Raw genomic sequence first — 11,511 nt, forward strand, 5'->3', positions numbered from 1 at the left:
CAATAATATAATACCAAATTAAGACTATATATAATAAAAAAAATAAAAAATGTAAATGTTACACAATACAATTGCAATAACAGTAAGTCAATAAGCTACCAAAGTACAAATCACCACTTAATTGCAATGATTGTCAAAAATGAATATCCATAACATTGTTTCTCATCTTATATATTATCTTTCAATAATGAGATTTACTGTAAAAATTATTCAAATTAATTTTCAGTAACAAAATGCAATATCCTAATTCAATTATACATCAATATAGAAAAACATAAATCATCCAATGATCCAATTATTTAAACAACATCAAATATTTAAATTCACAGTTTTACATCAATATCCTAATTCACATCAATATTATTCAAACATCATCAAATATTCAAATTCATAGTTTCACATCAAATATTTAAACTTACAGTTTTGCATTAATATCCTAATTTACATCAATTATTCAAACAACATCAAATTCTTATTTCTAAATTGATAAAATCAATTCTTACTCGAGAGTGGAGAGGCGAGACCGCAAGAGAGTCAAAGACGCAGAGGCAGAACGGTAGAGACGACGGAGTGACGAGACACTCAGAACCAATGAGTCGATGACGGACAGAAGGAATGAAGAGAGATTGAGAGTGTAAGACCACAAGAGACAATGATGGAACAACGAGCCAGCGACTAGCAGGAGACAGTAAATGCAAAAACAAGAAACAAGTAAACAGGCGAATAGGACAGGTCAGGAGACACTAAGACAGTGAGCCAACGGCAAACCAGTGACGTCAACAACTCCGCGACAATGACGCAGACTGTGGACAGATTAGGAGGTAGCCGGTGAACTGTACAGCTACATGAGGGAAAAAAGGAGAGCAGAGACAAATTGAGAAGGGAAGAAGGAGAAGGGTTACAACTTAGGAATTTTAATTTTGGAGAAGGGGTTTAAATTATTTTGGAAGTGGGGCAATTAATTTTTTTTATTGGAAAGTAATTAGTAATTTTTAAATTTTACTAGGCAGTTGCCTCCACTCAATTGTGAATGCATTCGTCTAACATGATTTTTTAAAACATAACAATAAAAAATAAATTATTCTATAAATTATACTAGTTAAAAATAAAATTATTGCCCGCAAGAGTCTAGTGGAAAGATAACAATAACATGCATGGCATACCTAATTTCATTTCATAGGAGTTTTTCATATGTATACCTACCATTCAATCTACTAGGAGCATATATCATGCAATAATTCGACACAAGTCCACTTATTAATTTTTAAATAATAATTAAGATAGAGATCCATCAATGTCTTATAATTATCATTTTTATTCGGATTAATATCTAAATATTAATCAATTGGTTATGTTGACAGAATAAATATAAATATTAATTATAATGGAAAACATGCATTAGGCCTATTTTACTATATACCTAGGATAAGTTTTATCTCCAATTGAATGATTATGTATTTCATGGTGGAAGAGGTTGTTGTTAAACTAGTTAAGTTATTAGCTAAAGTATAGTTTGGGTAACACTGCTGTTGTTGCGTAGGCATAGGTTTAATTTGATAAAATTTTTATTTTGTAAAAATAATTTGTAAAAACTAATTTTTTAAATATAGTTTTTCAAAAATTATAATATCTATATTTAATAAATTAAATTAAAATTAATTTTTAAAAAGTATAAGCAACAACAAATATATTTAGTCAGATAATTTTTAAAATTTAAAAATATTATAATAAATATAAATATAATAGTAAATTTAAATATTTATTAATGTATAAAATTATATTAGACTTTTAATTTTGATCACAAATTAATTTTAAAAAATTTAATCTTAGATATTTTTAAAAGTATTTTTTTTATAAAAATTACAAACACAAACACATAATTTTTTTTGTTTATCAAACATAAAATAATAAATTTATACTTTTAAATACAAATATCTTTTTTTTTAAAAATTATCAAACTAAATTATAAGAAAAAAAAACAATAATAAATGTTATGACGTAAAAGTATTAAATTTTCTATTCATATAAAAATATGGTGTCATAATAGAGCTTGTGACAAATAGTCAGATAGAGAAGGCAAGATCTGAGCTATGATTTGAAGGGGTACGTGCTTTCAGATGGTGGTGCAGACTTTTTCTAACCCAATTACTTTTAACTCGTGTGCTTAAATAGCTGTTAAATTTATCTTAGTGTATTTAATTAAAATAGTCATTAATGGGCCTCATTATCGATTCAGGATAACATCTAAGGTGTTTTTTTTTGTCTTTTGGGCCAATATAATAAATTAACAATTATCTGTTTTAGTCGGTTTTTTAAGTTTTAACCTCTTTTCATAATTTTTATTCCGTTACCATGTTTATTGAACAAAAAATAATGTTTATGAGCTTGTATCTAATAAACATTAGTTAATTAGCGGATAATTCACATAGATAAATCAATTGAAAAAAAAAATACACAAATATTCTAAAGTGAAACAGGTTATACGCACGTCTTGTTTATATATTGATGTAAATTGAATTCAATTAGATTCGATATTAAATCGAAATAAGTATATTCGATTAGTAAAAATACACTTCTAAAAAAATCTAATCCATAATAAATTAAAGTAAATGAGTTTAATTTATGACCCATAGTAAATCAAAATAATTGAATTCGATTTACAGCCCACAATATATCAAAACAATTGAATTCGATTTATAGTTAAAAGAGCCTTAGGTAAATCGAATCAAATAGATTCAAACTACGCTCTAACGGTAACTACGTAAATCGACTCTGTTAGATTCGATTTAGCCTTCATATATTATATATATAGAATTCAAATTAGCTTGTTTTGAATCACAGCCACAATATTTTCCTTTTTCAACAACCCACGCGAGAGAGAAAAGTGAGATCCTAACACGACAAGATTCAAAATTGCGGATATGAAAGATGACTTGGATTGTATATTTATATCTATCGATTAGACGGAGTTGTTTATATTACTGATAGCATTAATAAAGAGGTTGGTAAATGAAATTTATTTTCTTCACGACAAATCAAAAATGTTAACAGTATTAAGTCGTTTAGAGTATACAATTATAATCGTTAGTTAGAATTTTTAAACTTAGGTATAAATAATTAGTTAGAGTAGTGACTTAAAATTTTGTTAGAAATTTGAAACTACAAATGTTAGTTAGAGTAGTGATTAAAAATTGTTAGAATATTTAAATTATAAATGTTAGAATGATTAGCGACTAGAAGTTTTTCTAGAATTTATTTTAAGTTAAAAATGTCAATGATAATTGTTTTATATTTTATATTAAAGTTTTTTTATTAGAATTGTTCATGTTAGGTGAATTTAGATTTAGCAAGGAATTGATTTTTATGAATATGGTTAATATATTCCAAGATTATAATTTTTGGCTATTGGTATTTCTTACAGTAGGACATGCATAATTTTAAATTTTTTTAATGTATTGTGTTGTTAATTATTATGGTTCTTAAAATTTTATTATTATTATTATGTAGTCCATTCAATGTATTATCAGCACGAGGAGGCAGCATGATATGTCTCTGGATGATAGAATCATATCATACTTGTAAATGGTCAGGTTATACCATCTTGTGAGGATCAACGATCACTGGTTTAGGTTGGATGAGCTGCTAGTCAATGCATTCGTAGAGAGATGGAATTCGGAGATGCATACTTTTCATATGCTGTTTGGAGAGTGCATAATTACGCTATAGTATGTAGCGCACCAGTTAGGCTTTCCGATCAACAGTGAGTATGTCAGTAGATGTCTGGGATTATAAGAGTATCTACCATCGCAAAAGGAAGCTCATCAAAAGATCAATTATCACCTATGTCTCCATTGTCATCTCGGTTTAGATCAACTGTGAATGACGGAGATGCCATCAAAACTGTCGTAGGTGCAGTTACAGGCACAAATAAAGAGACAACAACAGAGGTTGAATTCGAGGCTACTGCCATTGCTACTGATTGATGATTTCGATTTAATCTTCTTGAACCACTAGAGACCGCATTTCCAAGCTTGACCAATAATCTATGGGTTCTCTCCTCGGAAAATTGACAACGATATGAAACAAAACTTGCAAATCTTTGTCACTGTCGATTATAAAGGAATCGTGGTTCTCTCCTCGAAAAACTGACAACGATATGAAACAAAACTTGCAAATCTTTGTCACTCTCTATTATAAAGGAATTGTACTTCACCCCATCTCAAACAACAGAAATCGGAATTCTATAAAATAACTTCTCCTTCCGTTTTATGCCATGCAGTCTCAATTTTCAGATTACAGTATTTTGCAACTCAACAAAAGTCGTGAAGGTTTGATAAATACACTCAACGGATCTTTATAAGTAAATTTTATTTTCTCTCGCATTTTTTCTTAATCGTTGATGTGAGAATTTATGTTGATCTAAAATTTCACAAAAATAGAGAATTTCGTTGCAAGCATAGTCTAGACCAACAATTAACTCTCAATCAAAGTTTAAATCAAAGATGTCACAATTCAACACAAAATAACCAAGAGTATTAAACTCCCGGGTCATTCTCCCAAGGAAATGCAATAGAGTGTTCAATTGTTGGCTATGAGGGATTGGGGATTGTGATTGCAAGGAGCAAGAAATTAAAGTGTAAGGAAGTAAATAGACATGCAAGAAATTAAAGCTCAAAGCAAGGAAATAAAAAATGTAATTCAAGTGGCAAAAAGGAGGAACTCTTAGCAATGATTGGGAGTTAAGGATTTCTATCATAATCATAGACCACAAACATGATAATTATTAAGAATTAACTCCAATTAGTCTATCCTAACATCGAGAATAAGTCAAAAGGACATAATTGATCTCAATCCACAAGTCCTAATCAACTCACTAATTAACTTAGTGAAAGACTAGCGTTAGTGGAAAACAAACCAACTAACAATTCTAATCACAATATCGAATGGACATCTATGACTCAAGGTCACCTAATTATCCAATTCCAAGCCAAGAGTGTGAAAAACTAGGCAAAAGCTAAAAGAGATATTTTATCAAACGCCTAGCATACATAAAAGGAAAAACATCATAAATTGCAATAAAAATAAATTCTATAACTATCAATTGCAATAAAATGAAAATAACAACTCAAACAAGTATTAAAAAAATATAAAACATCAAAATTGTATTAAATGAAATTAAAAGTAACAAGAGTGTTCATAAAAAAAAGTGGCATGAAAGTGAAATTAACAAAGGAAACTAAGAGATTAAAAGCAATAGAACATGAAAATGTAAATGAAACTACAATAAAACAAGAATTAAAGAGAGAAATTAAAGAGATAATGAAGATAAAAACCCTAATTCTAGAGAGAAGGGGGAGCTTCTCTCTTTAGAAAACTAACGAAAACATGTAAAAACATAAACCTAAGTGCTCCCCCCTCATCCCTCTTCAATTTGGCTTGAAATAGCTTCAGAAATGAGTTGGATTGGGTTTTAGGGGCTCAGAAATCGCCCCCAGCAGTTTGCAATTAATGAGCTCACGTGCCAGGACTTGTGCGGACGCACAGATGTGTGCGTCCGCACACTTGCTATTTTCTAACTTGTGCGTACACACAAATTGTTTGTGTCCGCACACTTAGACTTATGTCCACTATAGCAAATTGTATATCATTTTGAAGCCCCGGACGTTAGCTTTCCAATGCCGCTAGAACTGCCTCATTTGGACCTCTGTAGCTCAAGTTATGATCACTTTAGTACCGAGAAGTCAGGACTGGCAGCTTTACAAATCCTTTATTTCTTGAATTCTCCCATTTTGCATGCTTTCCTTCCACTTCTTCAATCTATACTTGCCTTGTAAGCCTGAAATTACTCAACAAACACATCAAGACATCAAATGGAATTAAAGTGAATAAAATTTAGCAATTATAAAGCTTAAAAAGCATATTTTCACTTTCAAGCACAATTTAGGGAGAAATTATGAAACTATGCTATTTCAATGGATAAATACAAGAAAAGTTGATGAAATCCACCCAAATAGAGCAAATAAACACCATAAAATGTGGATTCAACACATCCCCACACTTAAACAATAGCATGTCCCCATGCTATACCAAAGGAAGAGAAGACGGGGGATCAACAATTATTCAATGTAACTAACTATATGCAATCTACCTATATGTATATAACTATACTATCTAACTATATATGTATTTAATTAGTCCAAGTAAATCAATATCCAAGAAAGCATCTATATACAACCAAGGGCTAAAGCAACTATAACCAAATAACATTCACAATTGAATTGAGTCATATAAAAAGAATTTAAGAAAACTTGCAAGATAACAATGTTCATAGATGAAAATATGGAATTGAGTAATTGAACCTTCAACGGATATGTGTATGCACTCTAATCACTCAAGTGTCTAAGGGTCAATCCACTCAATTCTCCTCTAATCATGCTTTCTAAAGTTTGTTCTTCATTTAACCAATCAACAGAAATTTAATGTACATATGCAAAAATCATGAGGTCTTTTCAAGGTTGTAATGTGGCTAAGGTTAAAAGTAAGGATGTATATATAGCTAGGTGAGCTTGCATTTGAATCTTTGATTAGCATAGATTATCACCTAACACACACACAACCTAACACACACACTCATGCATCAAAGTTACTTCAATCACATATGCATTGATTATTATTGAATTTCTCATTGGGGTAATTTTGTCCCCTTTTTCATTTTTGTTTTTCTTTTCTTTTTTTTTTCTTTTTTTTAACATAATATATACACCAACTCATCAATGCATATGGTTTCCATAGTCTTACATGAGCATGTACCCCAAATTTCCATTATTTTTCAACAAAGAATAAAACACATTTTTATCTACCAATGTTCCCAAATCTTCCCCACACTTAAACATCACACACTCTCACTACCTTAAACTACTCAAAGATTCAAATAAAGGACATTTCATTGTTTTTCGCTTAAGATTAATGATGTGGCAAAATAAAGAACAAAAAAAGATTAAAAAGGCTCAAAGTGGCAAACAAAGGTGAATGAAATGGTAGGCTATTTGGGTAAAGTGAGCTATAAAGAAATGATGCCCTCAATCACATAAATGCATAAAAATACATTAAACAATGGATATATAGACTTAAACAAACCAAGGATTGCAATCATAGAGAAGAGCAACACACAAGAATGAGATAAGTGGTTAAATGATGTAACCACACAATAAAGCTCAAAAACTCACAAGTTGTATGTTCTTTAACTCAAAAACCATATTCCCCAATGTATAAATCATGCAAGTTTCAATGAAATTTTTAAACTCAATTCAATTTGAATTTCAATGGCCTAAATAAAAAGTAAGCTTCTTGGAAATTTCATTAATTTGACTAACACTTATTCTATATATGTATATAGTGTGATTGGATGAAAAAAGGTAAAAAATCCTAAGTTTAATTCCTAATTTCAATCAAACCAAAATAACAAGTATATAGGAAACCAAACTTAGGTGCAATCATCACATCATCCCAAATCACAATCAAGACTAAAAACCAAAAAGAACATATGTACAAGCCAAAATTAAGAGCAAAATGTCAAAATATGCATAACTACTATATAATACTAAGTTATGTACAAGCAAAATTAAAAAGTGCAATAAACTAAGAAAGTGCAATAACTAAGTAAAAAGGTTTTCAAAAGATAAAATATATAGAAAACAACTAAAAAGCATACAAAGAAACTAAACTAAAAGTGTTCGGAAATGAAGCTTGTCACCCAAAATGCGCTGGTGAAGTTGGGCAACCTCCCCACACTTAAGATGTAGCACCGTCCTTGGTGCTCACGATCATGCGGAGTGGAAGGAGTCGTCATTGTCTCACCATACAAAATTGGCTGCAAGAGTGATGGTGGTGCTGAAACGGAAAGAGCTAAGTCACAAAACAGCATATGAAGTGAACAAGTAATAAAAATTTGAATGGAAGCATATATGAGAATCAAGTTAAATCAAACACAAACAACTTCCAATCAAATTCAGAACATGGGGAAAGCTAACTTGCTTGTTTATCAAAGAATAAAAGAAGGAAGGAGCATTGTTACTATGCACAAAGAAAAAGAAAACAGTTAAAAGTTGAAGGTTAATGTTAGTTGAAAAAATAAAAAGAAAGTTAAAAGTTAAAACTTATGTTAGTAAAAAGGAAAATGGTTAATTGAAAGAGAAAAGAAATTTAAAGTTAGGTGAAGGAGAAGAAAAAGTTAGTTGAAAAAGAAAACAAAAGTTAAATGTTATGTAAAAAGAAGGGAAAAGTTAGTAAAAGAAATGGAAGAAAAATCAAAAGTTAGGTGCATAGTCACAAGTTCCTTAATTCCAAAAAGTTTCAAAAATTTTAAAATAAGCAAGTTTGTATTCACTTCTCAACAATTCAAAATGCCAAAACAAGTGATGCACATGTATGTGTAAAGCACATAATCAAGTAAATTGGCATAAGTGGAAGCAATTTGGTATTGGCAAGTTAAAACTTTAATGAACAATGCACATAAATGAAATTCAAACACCAAATCATAAGGAAGCATAAAAGTCACAAGTTGAAACAAGAATTGAAAACCTCATGATCTAAGTGACTTAATAAAAGTTAGGCAAAAATAAAATGAATCAATTCAGCCACTTAGATTTAAAACCTTCAAACTTGTGAGTTTATGCAAAAGAGGCTCTACTTTTAAAAGAATTTCAAGTTTATGGTCAATTTGAAAATAATTCACTTGAACTACTCAATGCATAGAAGTAAATTAGCATTACAAACAAGCAAAGAATGTTAGAAGCATGACCAAAACTTGCAAAGAAGTTCTTGAGGAAATCAGAAATCATGTAGCAAACAAGGGTCTATTTTGACATAGAAATCCGTCAAATAGAATCTTGTCGCCCCAAATAACACAATGTCACTTAATAAACTAAGGTTAGGAAAAATCCAGCAGCATTTCAGCAGTAAATTGGCCTATTTCCCAATTCAACCAATCAATTCAGATTTCCTATGAATGCTTTAACACTCAAATTCACAAAAAATCATATATGACTTCATAGGAAATCAGAAAGTGAGCCAAAATATAGCAAGAACAAAAAATACAGCACCAAAACAATGAACCATTTAACAAGCAGACAATTTGAATTCAAACAGTCAAGTGCAAAATTGAAAGAAGACTTCAGCAGCAATTCAGGCAAGCCAGTTCAAACCAAATGAAATTCAAACTTAAGAAGCATAATAGCATGATTAATTACCTATGAACTTGTACTACTCCTACTCCAAAGCAACCTAACAGCAGCAAAGTTTTAGCAAAAACAATTGTAACACAATGAAGTAACAAGTATCCAAATGATCAAAACAATTCCAGACAATTAAACATGCAACAATCACACATTATCCCGTCAATTTCAGCCTCAAAAGTCATCAAAACTGGCAGTAAATCAGCAAATCTCCACACAATCAAGAAAATTTTCAACCAAACTCAACAGCAAATTTCCAGCAATTCAATCAGAAAAATCAAATCAGAATCAGTGATTTCACATCATAAACAGAAATTTAGAATCTGTGGTTCCATCACAATGAGCAACCCGAACAGTAGTGAATTAATCCAGCAGTAACCAAAACAGCAGCAATGCACAACATATAATGGACTCAATTAACATTCGTTGCATTGAATTCGATAATCGTTCCAAAAGCAAGCAGTATGAATTCAAGCAATTACTCATAATTGAATCCAACAATGAACTGCAATTGGGAACAAGAACTCAGCCAACAGCATTTAGCAAGAACAAAGCAATAACAGATAACCAGGCAGCAGCATCAATTGCACAGGGGCAAATCATGAAAGAGCAACATTCCAAACAGCATTATTAATCAAAACAAACCTAAATCCACTATCCAGCTCAGATTCTCTAACAACCTAATCAACTAACATGCATTTCTAACTAAATTAAGCTAAACAAAATTAACTTACAGTAAACTAATGACTGAAACAGAACTCAATTAAAGAAAAAAGTGAACCTGGGAAGCAGAATTAGAACAGAGGAAGGGAAAGGAAGAAGAAGGTTGATGATGGTGAGTGAACGGCTGGAGTAACTCAGCTGGCCTGGTGGTGGAGCTGCTCCAATGGCAGCAGCGGAGGAGGGGCGCAGCAAAGAAATAGGGGTGGTGTTGCAACAGCTGGAACCCAACTCAGACGAAGCGAACAGGAGCGTGAACTTGCTCTGTTCTTCAAACCAGAAGGAACGAGAGAGACAAGGATACTTGTGCCATTGCACCTGATGGCGACAGAAAGGGTAGAGGGAGGAGGCTGAACGCGGTGGTCGAGACCGGAGTTTGAGACATGGCTAGGGTTCGCGATTGTGGTGGCGGAGGTAAGGGGTGACGATAATCAGAGGAGAGGGGAAGGGCTTCGTACGAAGGAGAGGGAACAGGGGTATGGCGCGCGGTGTTGAGCTCGACGGAAAGGGGCTCTGATAGGGGGTCCTTTGGTTCAGCGAGAAGGGAGAAAGAGGGATGAGAAGGTAGCTGTGGTTTCTGGGCTCGGCGGAGGTGAGAAGAAGAGAAGAAGAGAAGAAAGGGATGTGGAGACTCGTCGTCGGTGTCGCTGTGGCTCGCCGACAGTGCGGTGGTTCGGGCAATGAGAGAGAGGGAGGAGAAGGTGGAGGTTGCGGTTGCAGAGCGCGGTGTGGCTGAGGAAGACAGAGAACCAGGGATGGCGGGACGAGAGAAGAGATGAGAGAAAAGGGAAGAAGAGGGAGAAAGGGTGCGGCGGTAGCCGGCGGTCATGGTGGCGGGTCGTTCGACGCTGGCGATTCTGGTGGTTGGAGAAGTTGAAACAGAAAAGAGAAGGGCTGCGGTGATCCTTGGCTCGGGTTCGGCGATGAGGGGTGAGAGAAGAGGAAGAAGGGATGGGGTGAGGGGCGGTGGTTTGAGACAGTGATGTATGGTGATGATGGTGAAGAAGATGAAGACGTTGATGGTGAATGATTGGCTCAAGGAAGGGCAGAACAGGGGGATGCGGACGCACATAGCTTGCGGGTGCTCCCAACAGAGAAGGGTGAATTTGGGGTGCGTACGCTAGTGCGTACGGAGAGGAAAATGGACAATAGTGCGTATGCACACACTGTGCAAACGCTGCGAGTAAAGGGTGTCTATGAGACCCAACAATGCAAAATGTATATATACAAGAGATTAACAAAAATATGTAACTATGTACATTAACTTTAAAATTAATCCAAGATTTTATCTTCCAAATCAAAATCATGGACTATTTAAACCATTTTTAATATGCACAAACAAGAATCTACCAAAACTATTTTAATCACAAAAAAATTAATAAAAAATTTTAAACATGCAACTCAAGTCAAAAAGGCAATTTAAACAAAATTACTAACTATTCACATATGCACTTTAAAACAAAAATCTATTAAGGCAAGCAAATAACCAAGAGACATATTACAAGAAAAAACAAGCAACCAATCAAAAACAAACTATTCACATATTCACATATTAACA

The 11,511-nt window shown here is 32.8% G+C and overlaps 1 long non-coding RNA gene across 2 annotated transcripts; it reads right to left on the reverse strand.

Moving 5' to 3' along the window:
- Positions 1 to 5,136: 5,136 nt before the first annotated feature.
- LOC112743472 (uncharacterized) lies at positions 5,137 to 11,165 on the reverse strand. Of its 2 annotated transcripts, XR_011870971.1 has the most exons (3): positions 10,015 to 11,156; positions 9,249 to 9,282; positions 5,137 to 7,890 (listed from the first exon to the last, which is right to left on the reverse strand). It is a non-coding gene; the product is annotated as an uncharacterized lncRNA (long non-coding RNA). The 2 variants fall into 2 exon arrangements; XR_011870970.1 differs by lacking the exon at positions 9,249 to 9,282 and having other exon boundaries at positions 10,015 to 11,165.
- Positions 11,166 to 11,511: the final 346 nt, after the last annotated feature.

Source organism: Arachis hypogaea, chromosome 14, assembly GCF_003086295.3.
Source record: "Arachis hypogaea cultivar Tifrunner chromosome 14, arahy.Tifrunner.gnm2.J5K5, whole genome shotgun sequence".
Lineage (NCBI taxonomy): Eukaryota > Viridiplantae > Streptophyta > Magnoliopsida > Fabales > Fabaceae > Arachis > Arachis hypogaea.